Consider the following 15298-nt stretch of genomic DNA (forward strand, 5'->3'; position numbering starts at 1 on the left):
GGGGTTGATTTGTTTTTCTCGGTGGAGTTGTGTATGTGCAGGGATGCAAGGTGGACCCTCCTGTTTAATAATGCATAATACAAACCCATGTCAAAGTAATCAGTGACCCCCCAGCCCGTGTTTTCCTCCTTGATTGAATCCTGAAACACGCTGCTCGGTTCGCCTGTCAACAAAAAAAATAAAGAAATAAAGAAATAAATAGAGAATAGATCCAGCTCAAGGCATTAGCATTTAGATATCTGCTTGCACGCACAAATAGAAGAAAAAAAAACTTTTTCTTCTTTTTATTGCGTGCACGTGAGTCCGTTGAGAGAGTATGTGTGAGTGAGGGGAGTGCGAGTTATTGACGCTCACATGTGGCATCGCCAGCAGGTCTTTGTTCCGCTCCCCCCCCCCCTCCTCCTCCTCCTCCTCCCCCACACCTCCCTCCTGCTACCCAGGCATGACAGCTCAATGGCACGGCTCAGATCTCCCGCAGACAGAATGTAGGCCAGTATTGACATCCCCGTGCTGCATGAACTTGAATCATAGTGTGTACGAACCTGACCCCCCACCCCCCCTTCCCTCCGTGCTCCATCCGTGTCTTGTCTCTCAGCCGACAGGCGCATCTTTGCTTTTCCTTTGTGCTGTTTAAAACTGTTCTCCTCACTGCTGCAGCAGTGGTATTTTCATGGTTTCAAAGAAAGGTTGCTTTTTTTTGTCTCTTCCTGGGAGAAAGAGGTAGTTAGATTTGTGGGGGGGGGGGGGGGGGGGTATTTGGGTATTTGGGCTCTTGGTGCACCAGAGAAGGGTGCATAATGTTTGTCAATGTCAAATGGAGGTGTGTCCCCTTGTGTGTGCGTTCAATGGCCCTGTGCTGGCTCGGATAAAACATGCCCTGAAAAGATGCTTTCTTAAGACTCTCCCTTATGGAATATCTTATTGGCGCGCGAGGGGAAATGTTTTGACTCAGTGTGTCGTGCCAGACCAAGGACACACACACACACACGTACGCACACGCACACCTCTCCCTAGTCTACACACAGCTCCACTGAGAGGTTTTCACTACTGCTGCAAGCTGCACGCACGCACTCCAGCAAGCCCGCGCGCAGATCCTGTGAGTCATACCGCATTTGGAGACTCTTGGCCTCACTGCTCTTTGAGTGAAGTGGAGCCCCTGCTGATAACGCGCGCGCACATGCACTCACGCACGCGTAGACTTAAGCGCTTGTGAATCGTGCATTGAGATGTAGCAATAGCCTACAAATGAATGCGCGCACTCGAGCTATGTCAGAAAACACAGACTGTGCAGACATGTAGACACACACACAGAAACACACACAAAAAACACACACAATGTATTGTTTGTCCTTCTTGGTTGGAAGTGTAGATGGGTGTGGTGTTACCAGCGGTCCTGTGTCCATATTTTTTTATGGCTGTTTATTTCAAATGGATTTTCAGTATTGTACCACAGTAAATGACAACACAAAGAATAACTTGAATGCTGGTGTGAAGGATTTGTTTTTGCAGCTTCAGTTTGTCCAATTTTTTCCCGTGCACATGCTTTTGGTTTTATCTGCTGAGGTTTTGAGATGTCTGCCCCTGAGATTTATGCCTTTACTGCTGCTCAAAGCAATGAAAGGTGATATTTGAGAATCTCGCAAGCATGTGTCTTTCCAGAAAGCGTCACGTTTACTCACTGTGGACAGCTTCCTGTGGGACTTTTTCTTGGGCGAAGTATTCTCTAGTTTCACAATGTCATTTTTCACTGCTCTGAGCAGCACAAACAAAATAGCAGTCGCCTCTATTGTACTGGAGGGGAGAGACGGGTATCTCAAAACCTCAGCAGATAAAACCCAAACAATGTGCAAGGCTACACGACTATGCCCAAGTACGCTTTATGTCATTTAGGCGAACTCTTCAACAGCAACTTTAGGGCTGTTAGTGAAGCTGGACTCAGAGGTAAATTCTGGTATTTTCATAATTGTGGCCATTCTGACTGCGAGTGATGCTAACTATGCACTTGCTACCCCCATTGTAGAGATAACAAAGTACATCATAGCTGTTCCTTCCCTTACATCTCTAAAATTGCCCAAACATCTCTGTTGTCTGAGTGTGTGTGTGTGTGAGCCGATCATGTTGGTGGGGAGACAATTCTGTAGACTTGAAAGGCCGTCTGTCCCTCTAATCTGTTCTACCATCAGAAATGAAAAATTACCGGATATTTATAGTGGTCACAAGAACAAATTGTTCTGCTGTGCATTTTAATTTGATTAGTATCACACAGATGTTGAGCTGCAGAACCAATCTTGTGTTAGACTGACTCGCCACTAAAGCCCATTCTTCATGTTGACTTAGTGATGTTGTCTGCATAGGCTAAAAGAATAAATAAATCAATCAATCCATAAAAACATTTTAAACCATTAAACCATTATTCAATGAATACATTAGGCAGATAGAATTTAATGTAATTTTGAAATTAGTCCGTTTACAGCTTTGGGCTTTTCAAATTAAAAAGCAGACACATTTGTAATATAACAGACTTATTGATCAAATGAGTCAAACAGTTTAACAGATATTCAATAGATTAGTCAATAAAATAATACAGTAAGATGTCAATGTTGTACATTATTATACTGCAATGTTTGCATGTGAAATTGAACTGAAAAAGAACAATTACTTCACTTTATCACCAGATTTCTTTCCATCAGCTTAGGAAAATGACATCTTAAGGCTCAGCATTAGACCCAACCAATGTGACCGCCACTGGCTGCTAGTGCTCTGTACCTTCCAGCTTGACCCAGCTTGTAGTGCAGACAGTGTTACTGTTGAATGAGCTGGGCTGTTGATGTGCCACAGCGTTGATTTGTTGGGTTTGTGGAGTTTATCTGGAGTCGTGTCATACGCGTCTGTCAGGGCCAAAAATAAACTCTTCTACTGGAACAGTCGCCTGCATCCCCGATTGTTTGTGTCCTGGCCAGACTAATAATCCAAAGAGATCAACTTGTTGACATCATTAAACCATGGCACAGTTTGGTTCAGTCCTCTATGATGGTGTTTGTAGACACTTGTGAACCCTCTGACAGAACAGAAACACCCAGAAATGACGACTTAAAAGCTAAAGTTTGTATTTATATTCTGCATTCCAGATCTTTTGCTGCAAAAACAGTAGACGGTTAGTTCGTCAAACCAAGTAGCCATGTTTCATTGTCTCTGCACCACTGAACTTGTTGCTATGGTGGCTATTGACCAACCTGACCTCATTACAGACAAGTTGTGTCATCACTGGCTGTGTCCTGTGTTCATTTGGACTGTCAGTGACAGTTTGACCTTCTGCACTCCATGCAGAGTCAACTCAAACGTACACAGGGTTCCCAACACATTTTTTTTCCCTCTGACACAAGGTTTGCTAGAATTTATAAACGCTCATGGCGAAAAGACGATTTTAAAGCTGCTACACCCGTACGCAGTCTGGTATGACCATTAGCTTACGGTGGCTAAAGCTAGCTAATGTTAGCAAACTTTAGAGAGGTATTATTGTTGAGTTACTGCCATTATGATCAGGAGTAGCCCTAATATTACATCAGTTATCAGCTTTCTTCTTTGGTGTTTTGGTGAGCTGTATTTCATATATGAAAGCTGCTAAATAAATAAAGTTTATTATTATCATAATTATTTCAATTGTTTTATCACTGTAGTAAAATGGCAGGTGACACATTTCCACAAAACTTGCAACATGTGTGGGTGAAACGAAAGTAAAGGGTGGAGAATATGACACTGTAGCTGATTAAAAATAGTTATAGCTTATAGCAGAAGTGCTGTAATACATCAAAACATAACATTTAAAGTTGCAGTTGCATATTTGCTCCATTTGGCAAAGCAGACATGCACTTCCTTGGCTGTTGTTATTAGAGGGAAATGACTTAAGCATATTCAGACTGTCACCTTGCCTGTTGACTCTACCAATATTAACATTTACTCCCGCGGTGTTTGCTAATCCATCAGCGTTGGCTTCAGTGGAAAGATGATTTGCTTGACCTGTTAAAGTGGTCATGGTTGTGCAGTGGTGAAGCATTGAAGTTCAAATTACAGTTTCTTTCTGTCCTTGAGTGTTGAAGACTCACATCTGGATGTTTCGTTGCAAAACGGACACCTCTTACCTAATGATTACTGATATGAAACCATAGCATATCATTATTCGTCATTAATAAATCAACTCCGATTTTCGCGATAAGACAGTTTGTTATTTAAAAATATTGAATGATGGAGTTAGTTCCTTGACTTTAAACGAGCTACAATCGTAAACTGACCAAATATTGGATGTGTTGTTAGATTGCATGGCACTAAGGGTTGATAGTTGCTATGAAATAGAAGACACTGAGAATAGTGTTGAAAGGTAGATGACTGTGTGGATATGCAACAAACTAGGCCAGTAAACAGCTATAATTGGACTCCAGGTATTGCCTCAGAGGTGGATTCACGTCCCAGAATATCAGCGAAGTAAATGCTGCTGTCATCTCGAGCGCTCGGAAACAGTCTTAGTCCTTATGTTGAGGTGTTGATGACACGTCAGCTGCTGGGTGTACACAGCCCTGTCAGTGTTGCATTACAAGCACTGCATCATAGTGTAGCTGCGATGCCAAGCCACTGATTAAATGTGAAGTATCGTCGTAGTAAGTGTGTTGTGTTTGTGTTTGATTGTGCTTCGGGGCTGATGGTGCTATGGAGCTGATGTTCATGTCTGTGGCTGTAATTGCCTCTTTGGAGTTTGAGTTTTGTTTACCGCTCGGTTTGAGAATCACTGCTCATTTATAGCAGAGGTAATCAGAAGTGTTGCAGGGCTGATGGCCAGTTTAATTTGTTTGCCACAGGAACAATAACATAGACATGAGACGGATGGGAATTTATTAAAGCTTCACGAACCAATATTTTTATATTAACAATAAATGCAATTACTTCACGTGATGTGAGTTTTGCTCACAAGACACAAGAAATTCTAACCCAACTCTACAGTTCTCTTCAGTTCCACAGAGCAGTTCAGTTTGGATTCACGTCTCGCTACTCCACTCTCATCAATCGCGTTTCCAGCATGAAAGGACAGACAGGCAAAGCTCGCGACTAGTATATGAACACCGGAGCATTTAGCTGCTAAAGAGCCAGATATTTTCATCAGGGGACGGTGGAGACCAGAATATTGGCTCTATATAAATGCTAATGTTGATGCATGTTTGCTGGATGGGTAAATAGTCAAGTGTTTTCTGACACATTCATTAACAGTATGTCAGATGTTTTCAGCTTGTTTGCCGCCAAAAAAATGTGTGAATGCGGCATTAAATCCTGCAGTAGCAACACTTGATGCTTCTCTTTTATCATATATGATTGCAAACCGAATATCTTTGAGTTGTTGGACTGTTGAAGACGTCGTAGTTGAACTCTGCCATTTTTCACCATTTTCTGACATTTTATAAACGCAATGATTAGCCAAGGAGATGATTGGGAGAAAATAATGACAATAATTGTGAGTTGAGGCTTAAGTTCACATTATAAATTGTGGTTTGTAATAAAAAACATAATCTAGATATATTAAAATGGTTTGATGAGTTGTATCTATGAAGAGAAATCCCCCCTGTCCTGTATTTCCTCGATCCAGTTGTATCCTGTATGGCCCAACCGAGTGCAGCTACTGTAAGTAACGTTGTCTAATGTTGCACTTCTGCATGCTAGTACCAACAGACACATCGATTCTTCTGTGTTGACAGTAGATTCAGCTCAGTGTGTTAAAAACCCCGGCCAACATGACACGAGAGAGCACTGAAAATGAAAAACACTGGGATTTGTGCTCACGGGGCCACTGAAAATGAATCGTTTTGGATGGAAATCAAAGCACACCGAACACAACTGAAACGCTTTTCCCATTTTTTATTTTTTTGTTGTTTTTCTTCCAGGCCAGAAATTGGCGAAAATACCCTTTTACCACTTCGTTAGATAGATTGGATGCCTAGATATTAGCCGGTTATCGGGATATAAAACTACTTTTGTGTTTAAACATGTAACTGAGATAGGTCAGTTATTTTGATTTGACTCCCAGTATTTCTGTTTGGCAGTAGAGCACAATAGTACGGGTTTTTGTAACATGAGCGCAGATGTGTTTTTATAGTCTGTACAGTGAAGAAGAGCACATTAGCTGCTGACTGAGACTGGAACAACGCTCACTGCGTAGGTGTCTGAGACCAGTCTAGTCTGAATAAATTCTGACCATGTGCGACCAACATTTTTGTGCGTTTCTCATCTGAATTGATCTCATCAGAGTCTGGGCCAGTGCATATAATAATAGTGCATATTAGTCAAGGTTTGTGTAAGAATATGGATTTTTATTTTTTTATACCCTGCGTAGGTGTACGTGAGCAAAAGAGTCTCAGCATCTGGGTCAGTGCGTATGGATTTTATGCTGTGTAGGTGTTTGAGATTACAGCAGTCTTCATATGCTGGCATCTAGGCCAGTGTGTGTTTGTGTGTGTTTGTGTGTGTGTTTGTGGGGGGTGGGGGGGGACTGCTCAGTCCTTTGCCTGATGGATAGAGGCCAGGTACAGATAGGCCAGGCAGCACAATGCCCTGTCTGTTCCCACGAGTCCAAACAGCCCTTCACAACACCCTATTTATAGACAAACGCTCTGCCCAAACTCCATTCAAATTTCTCAGGTTGGATGTGTGGAGTAGAGTGGGTAGATGTACCAGTTTTTTTTTTTTTTTTTTTTCTAAAAAAATGTTCTGTGCAAAATTGACAGTCTGTCTCTGGGATTTTGAACAGAAGTGATCTAAATGTGTCCAAATGTGCATCCAGTCTGGTGCTGTCAGAGGCGATGGTGTGTGTGTGCGTGTGTGTGCGTGTGTGTGTGTGTGTGTGTGTGTGTGTGTGGTGAGCATTCCACAGCACACGGTTACATAATCAGGAATGTTTGTCAATAGATGCACAGGCAGAGGAAGAGCATGAGTGCCTTCAGAAAATAAACGGCAAAAGCATGTTTAGCAGAGGGAGCATTCCTCGCCTGCTGGTACGCAACAATATCCAAGTGTGTTTATATGGAGTAGATAGTCAGCGGTTGTGTCACAGATCTCCTAGCAACAGGCGCCGGCTGCCATGATGGAGGTCCACTGAACAAATGGGTGTAGGGCAGTATCGGATAAATATTTAACAATAGAAAAACAGCTACCTAACAGCTAGTGTTGAGCTGTAAAAGGAATAAAAGTGAGTCGCTATAGAAATGATTATTTGGTGATAATTAAAAAAGCATTAACTGAAATGTCTTCAACAATAATCACAGGTATTAATGATACTAATAATTATTATTATTATTATCATGGATGACTGGACCAAATTTAACATTAAAAGTAAAAGCGTGCAGCATCTCGTAAATATCTGTGTAATTAAACGTAAAATAGCTACAACAATCAATTACCAGTCAACCAGTCTAAATGTGAAACATTCTCTGGTTCCAGCTTCTTAAATATAATGATTTGCCACATTTCTTCGTTTTATATCACTGTAGAGAGTTGATCAGATGTCACATTGCATTCTGGGAAATTGCAAATGGGCATTTTACACTAGTTTCTAACATTTCATAGAGAAAATGATTGATCTTGACAACTGTATATAAAGTAACATTGACTAATTTCTGCTTGTATATTTTCCTGTTTGATAACTGTTTGGAGAATACAGTAACATATGATAAGATCACGACCATTAATCATTTACTCCACATCACTTCATTTGTGTCTGCTCTAAGCTCTGAGAGTGTCAGACATTGTTCCAGTGAGGAGGAGACATTTAGTGGCCATTTAGCATTTGAGTGTGGACATCCACTTCATATTTCATTCATACATCTTTAATTTATCTGCATAATCAACATGGTAATCCCCTCATTACATATCGGGATTCATAACAGCAGCTGTTAGTGATGTTTCTGCAACAGCTTCTGCAATAATGAAGCAACTGCTGAAATAATGTTTTTAAGAAGCAGGATAATATTTTCTTCTCATAACTATCAGTTATTACTGTTTGATTATAGGCACAGAGAAAGTGGGAACAAAGGGTCATGTGACTCATTTAATGCGCAATATCCATGGGATCAGTGTGACGCACAGGTAGTAGATAAGGTACACATGTTCTGTTAATATGGTTTTCTCAGTTTGGTGTGAAAGAACTTGACTGACCTCAACCCCGTCCAACATCCGGCACCTTTTGGGATTTACTGGAACATGGAGGGGGATCAGGTCTCGTCACCCAACATGAGGGTATGAGTGCACTAATGCTGCCGTGGCTGAATGGGAGCAAATCCCTGCAGCCAGGTTCCAAAATACCGTGGAAAACCTCTGCAGAAGAGTGGAGGCTGAGATTAACGCCCACGGTTTTGGAATGAAATGTTGAGTATCAATGATATGAGTATCAAGTTTGGCTGTCCACATACTTTTGGCCATGTAGCGTATGATGTATTCATTAAGTTCAGGTTTGGGACTGTTAGTGGAACAGCTTTTTTTTTGTTGACATTTTATAGGTTAAACAATTTAACAAAATTAGACAATAACATATTTATACATAGAAGTCAAGCAAACACAATGAATGAGCCCTTGAGCAAGGCATTAAAGCTGCACCCAGCTGCACCCAGCTGCTCCAGCGAGACCTCCCCTGTGGCCAGAAATTGGAGATTAAGGGACTGAGAAGCTGATAAGAGTGTAAACCATGGCTAAATAAGATTTCTTGGGTAAATAAGATTATATGGAAGTACAGATAAGGTTTTCTCAATGTACCTTTATAACTTTCTAAATATAAGAAAATAATACGTAACTACGTGTATGTCATGTATGTTACGTAGTGTTTTGAAAGGTGGTCCCTTAAGAAAAGCTGTTCTGCGTTTGGCTTCAGCAGCAATCAGCCCATTTATCTCTATCAGCCCGAGGCCAATGTCTCCAACATATCAGTTTACCCTAGCTTGAAGGTCAATTAGTGAATGTGTGTGCGCAGTAGCATGGGACTCTGTGTGTCTGTGATCATGTGCTCGTCTGTTGGCCTATAACCTGAATTGAAACAATTGATTGAGCCATCTGAGCATCTCTCTCCCTCTCTTTGTTTTTAAAATGTAGCTGTATAAGCGCTCACAGATCTGACCCGAATGAAACAAACCGCTGTCTTTTATACCATTCACATAATTAGTCAAGGTAATTTCTGGTTCACTTCATGCTCCACTCTGATATATTTCCCACAGCTATTGAGCGAACAAACGAAAAGCCAATCTGCCGGCTGCCGTCAGACGCTTAATGGGCGAATGTCACTGAAGGAGAGAGAATTTGAATTTCACAGATAAACAGAGAGACCGGGGCAGAAAGCAAACACATGCTGTTCATTATCACCTACACCATTTGTTTTTCTATTCTGTGCATTAGACGTGTTTGAAGTTCACGTTTGTGCTACGCATGGTCACCACTGGATTCAGTAAGAAATGAATGCCATTGTTGAAAATGATTAGAAAACATTACAAACCTCACTAGCTTTAATTATTTTCTGTCTTCAAAACATCGAAAAATATAGTGTAGAGTAAAACTCACAATCTAATATACTTCCATAATGATATTTACATGAGGATGCAATGGACTATCTGCTGCTCAAGTGAATAACCTTTGTCAGAGAGTAGTCTCACCTTTCCAGACAGACAGACAGACAGACAGAGAGACTGGATGTCTGAATGGAGGTGAGGTCATGATGGAGGGAATAATAGGCGGCCTGAAAATGAAAAGAAGAGCTGGGTTGAGCCGCTGAGTGATGGGCGACAGAGGATTTGAGAAGACAAGGGGCCAAAATGATGCGCTGAGAGACAGAGAGAGAAAACAGGCTTTTCTAAGCTGCTCTTTTATTTGTGTATGTGTCGTCAGGAGAGCCAAGGTGATCAACATGTGCCCATCCAACACCGTGGGAAGCAGCACGGGACGTTTAAAGAGGGGAGAGTGAGCGCAGGCTTGGCTCAAAGAGGAGACGAGGGGAGCTTTGGCTCCTCTCTGGGTCTCCATGGTGGCTGCTGTTGTGCTTTTTTTCTCTCCGGACATTTGTCGCTCATTTTTCTCTCTCATTTTCTGCTCTGGGACGACTGTGTTTTGTCCAGCAGACCTAGCAACAATCCACCCCAACAAAAGAAAAACCCCACAAATAGTCAAACTGACTGCAGGAAGACTGGATGGCCTTAGAAATATACAGTAGGAGTTGTTGATGCAGTGTGAGCTAAAACTTGTCTCTTCTTCCTGTAAAGCCTCTGGCAGCATCACCCTGGTGGTGTATTGATCAGCTCTACTGCCTCCTAAGATAAGCTGGTGATGAATCCTTATTGATCTCCACTACTAAAGCATGAAATCCAATCAAAAATCATCAATATGAAAGCGTTCAAAAGTGTTCAACACTATTTTAAAATGTAAAAGTGTTGATGGTGCAAACATGCAAACTGGAAGAGTGAACTAATGTGGGATAGACGGAGCAGCGGCTTTCGACTCTGTATTTTGTTCATGCTCGTTCTCTTTTTTTTTTTTTTTTGAATCACAGATTAATCTTTGTTTGCTTGCTGGCAGCCTGGTCGTCCCCGATAACAAATCTGATTAATTGATTTTTTGGAGGTTTGTTTTTGTCAACTCTTGCTTTATGTATGAGTTTATTTGAACTTTGTTGAAGGGCGAAAAGACTTCAGGAATTCAGATTCACTTTGATCAGAACCAGGCTAGTTGTTTCCCCCTGTTTATGCAAAGCTACGCTAACTGTTATAGTTTTACATTTAACGGACACGTGGAAGTGGTATTGACCTTCATATTGAGCTCTTGGCAAGTGAGCAAATTTCCCAAACTGTTTGTTAGTTGTATTTTATATTTGTAAGTTTTACTATTGCTACATAGCCTGTGTTAGCATTAACAGCTGTTTAGCTACCGGTCTAGAAGAAATGTTCGGAGTTCAAACTTCCTTTACTCACCATCTCAGCTGTCTCTAGCTGTAGAAGGCAACACCAGTGTTAACTCTTGTCTCTATCATGTCTTTTCTTCTATTGAAGTTAGCACGCTTGTTAGAAAGCCCCGGCCCGTTCAGTCACTTTCTGATAGCGACTCACTGTAGCCTCCAATCTGTCCTCAAGACATAGCGCTGCTCAGATGGCGTATTATAACCTCTGCTAAACGCAACAATGGCCAAAGCTTTTGTCAAGCCACAATCACCACCACCTGCTCCCGGCAAGAAACCACGTTTGGTGGAAGAGAAAAGTAGTGCTTTAACAAGCGTGCAGAGAAAACTGGTTTCATTTGTATTTTCCGTCCATGAATCACAGTGCTGAGTTGTAAAAAAAAAAATAAATTCAGCCTCAGCAGTCTGTATGTAGACTTCAGGCAGGGCTGCACATCACTGTGATGTGCATGTAAGACTGACATAGTGGTACCCAGGTGTGACAGCATTGAGGGACTGCAGTCCAACATTACTTGCTTCAGGACAGAGAACAGATTCGGTCCTGAGTGTGTTTGTCCTCAACACCCAGATCTCTCCATTGTGTGTGTGTCAGCAGGGTGATAAATGTGGTTCAGAGGCAATTGCATGCCTGCACTGTTGTAAAGTGAAAATCATAAATCTCCAGTGACTTTAGTTCGGAAAAGAAACTGCCTGACTTTCCCTATCAAACTTTTGTGTGTGTGTGTCCTTTGAAGTTGGCATCACAGCTGGGTGGGGCCTATTTTACTTATGCTTTACTTGCTCGGATTGTATTGCATTATTTTATAGTATAGCTTGAAGTTCTAGTACACAGGAACTGGAGAGAACAGGTAATCACAAGGTAGATTATTATTAAGCTGCACTTATCAATATTTTTATATTTGCAATAGAGCGAATGGCTCTGTGTGATGTGAACGGTGTCACTCAAATTACAAAAGTTACCTTAGCTTAACAAAGCACTTTAGCCTCTTTCAGCTCATTGTTTTGATTTTGCAGCCCTGTAGTTTTTAGCAACAAAGCTCTGATATACGCACACAGTTAGCTACATGCTAGTGAACACAGAGGAGCATTTAGCTGCTAAAGAGTCCAGAAAAAGCGCTAATGAATGCTATGTTGTTCTGTGCCTGCTGGTTTTTTATACAACAAACTGTTTGCTAACACATTTGTGTCGTCTTTATAAGGTGATAACATGTCAGTGTTGTGTTTAATGCTCGTTGTTCTGTCCCCACGGGGCAGAAATCTGAGTTACTGCAGGTTTACATGGGAGAAAAAATGTTTTAAAACTCAAGTTTCATATCGGCACCGACATAAAAAATTCTGATATCAGACTGACAGGGAGTTTTGAGAGAAGGGGGGAATGACATGAAAAAGGGTTGGGTGATAAGGTCAAATGTTTAAAACTCAACCTTCGATAACATTTGCTTAGGGTTTTGACAGCAGTTTTCTAAAATGACATTTGGCCCCATGACGATGATACGAATGATACAAACGATAATAACAGCGTCCTGACTCACTCTGTTTCCCAGAATGTGAGATGTGTCTTGATGATTGACATGGTTGTAAGAGATTTAAATAGGAATGATGTATCAAGGGCCCCCTCCTCCCCTGGTTTCCTTCCATCCGCTCATGTTGCGCAGCTTTAAACACCTCGATATCAACGCGTTTTAGATGTCGAAGCAGCCGTGCATGTCCCCCGGAATGCCACAGGTTTAACCTTTCAGCCTTCAGCCTAAATTCTCAATATAGGTGACCTTAATGCTCAGTGCCCCACTTTAGCGCTGTTTATTTGTCTGTGTGTGTGTATCTGAGTGTCTGGGGCGCGCCTCTTTGTTCAGAGCTGCAAATACTGGTGGCAGCATAGAAAGAGAGAGAGAGAGAGAGAGAGAGAGCAAATGAAAGAAAGGAGTCTGCCAGCTGAACTGTTTGCCCATTTTTTCTTTCACTTGTGTTAGGTGGAGAAAAAGAAAAGGGGGGGGGGGGGCAGAAAGAGGATGGTAGAAATGAGACAAAGACCAGCTCTGAGACAGAGAAGGAGGAGCAGTGACTGGCAGAAATCGAGAGAGACGTGAATGAAAAGTCAGCAGCTGGACAAAAGATGGACAGAGAGGGAAGGGAAGGGCTGTGACAGAGAGAGAGAAAGAGATTATAATAAATACTTGGAGCGCAGATAGACGGTGACAAAGTCTTGTTTGACAGCAGATTGTTATATCAGCTCTGCGAACAGCAATCTAGTGGCTGATTAAAGAAAATTACAGGTTCCATTTGAAGTTGAAGCACTTTTTATTTCTGTCTCTGATGAGTTTTTCTTACAATTTTCCAGTCTGTGCAATTTTCCGAGTTGTTTTTCTTACTGTGCAAGAAAATATACAACAGATTCTTCTTCTGATGGCAGGAATACAAGCTCTGCTGGCAACAGAGTCTGTAGCCAAAAATGAAAGATACTTTTTTTCTTGCCTTCTCTCGCTTTGAGTCTCCTGCTGCTGAAGTTTCTTTAAGCAACACACCGAACGCCCGTTCTTTTTTTTTTTTGGTTAGTTTTTTTGTTTACTCATCAGCTGCTGTGTCAATGGAGCGTCAATGTAATTAAATGTAAAGCAGAGAAGCAGCAGAAACGACCTAACCCGACCTCGGGCCGAGCAGCAGCCTCAGTTATCGCCGAAGAGCTTTTATTCAGTCCGTTCAGAAAGGTCTGATTCTCTGCAGATCTTCCCGTCTGATAACTGTCATTCTGGTCCGTTACATGTCAGAAGCAGTGGGGATGAAATGTGCTGACAGAAAGCACAGCACTGAAGATATAAGAAAAACGTTTGCTCCAAGGGTTGGCACTATTTATGTAACTGTATTATTTTAAACAATACAATATTGATATTTATTATGATTAGGGCTGTCACGGTATCAGATTTTACCTGCACAATTATCGTGGCCAAAAGAAACCACAGCAATGATATTTATAGAAAATTTGTAGAATAATAATCACAATGGTATCAATCAAATTCATCTTTATCTTTGTTAATTGTGCTTTTTGTTTCTTTTTTTGGCGAATGAATTGGACTGAAATAGGCGTGTAGGGAGGTGGAGAGAGAGTCTGTTACCAGAACTGCACAAAAGCCTTCAAAAAGAACAATTACACCGAATGGATAGTGAGAAGGAAACCAGATGGACTGATAAACAAAAGATCCACAAGTTATATTGTCATATGTGTATTATTAAACAACAGAAACAGTTTATAGGTAAAATTAGGAGGTGATAATGACAACTCTAGTCTCATCCAGTGATTTAAACCCCTAAAAAGTAAAGGCTCATGAGGTTATGCCAAAATCTTCTGTAAAATTAGTTATTCTTGGCTTGTATCGCTCATCTCTTATAGCTAAGGTTGGCCCTGCGCGTGTGAGCCAGTCACCAGCCGACACTGCGTGAAGCGAGCTGAACTTTGTCACACACTTCTGTATTCGAGTGGGTTTGTAACACTATATAAGGTTGTAGTGGTTCCATTTGGATCGCTGCCACTACAAAAGTGGAGTAGGTGGGATAAGGCCAGTTGTGGCTGTGGCTATTTCCTGGAAGCAAAGCTCACAAGTACGTACCAAACTTGAAAAAGTCTAGAAGAGATTCTTTCATTGCCTTCACCGTGGAGGTTATATTTTCACTGTAGTCTGTTTGTTTGTTTACCAAGCACAAGTACTGAACCTATTTGCACCAAACTTGGTGGAGGGATGGGGCCTGGGACGAACTCATTACATTTTAATGTGGATCCGGTTGAAGGGGCAGATCCAGGAATTCTTTTAATCACTTTCCCACTTTCGCCAGTTTCTCTGGAAATACTGTTTGGATCTTGATGTAAAAAATCTGGCATATTTATGGTGTTGAGATCTAGGAGTTTGTACAATTTGGTCCAGATAATAGTCTGGACCCGACAGCCGTGTGTAGGATTGTTTGGCCTTGGCGGAGGGATACGCTCGACTTGAGTGCCATTCTAGTTAGAAAGTGCTATCTACTTCTACTCGCTCTCATTTTCAAAAGTCACCCTCACAGTAAAACCACAACCACAACTTTCGATGTTTATCAACACAGACACATCAGCTGGAGTCAGACTTAAGCATCATCAGCCAGCAGCAGCCAATCCCAGCCTGACTTTTCCACGAAACCTCAGCCGACCTGCAGCTCGCCGTCTTACGCAGCTCTAATCAGCTTCTGGAGAGTTCAGTGTGGCTGTTGGCAGCCTGAATCCAGAGTTACTGTTTGGTGACATCGCATTGCATCAAAGGATAAAGAGACGGAGTAAGAGTGACAGAGCAAGTGGGGGTGAAGGGGGTTGGG

At 41.7% G+C, this 15298-nt stretch overlaps 1 protein-coding gene across 1 annotated transcript in view; it reads left to right on the forward strand.

Annotated features, from left to right (window-relative positions):
• ndrg2 (NDRG family member 2) overlaps positions 1–15298 on the forward strand; it is a 29958-nt gene that overhangs the window by 585 nt on the left and 14075 nt on the right. The gene's annotated exons all lie outside the window — the stretch shown is intronic.

This window comes from Seriola lalandi, unplaced genomic scaffold (assembly GCF_002814215.2).
Source record: "Seriola lalandi dorsalis isolate HSWRI2012SDOR001 ecotype SW California unplaced genomic scaffold, Sedor1 jcf7180002054549, whole genome shotgun sequence".
Taxonomy (NCBI): Eukaryota; Metazoa; Chordata; class Actinopteri; order Carangiformes; family Carangidae; genus Seriola; species Seriola lalandi.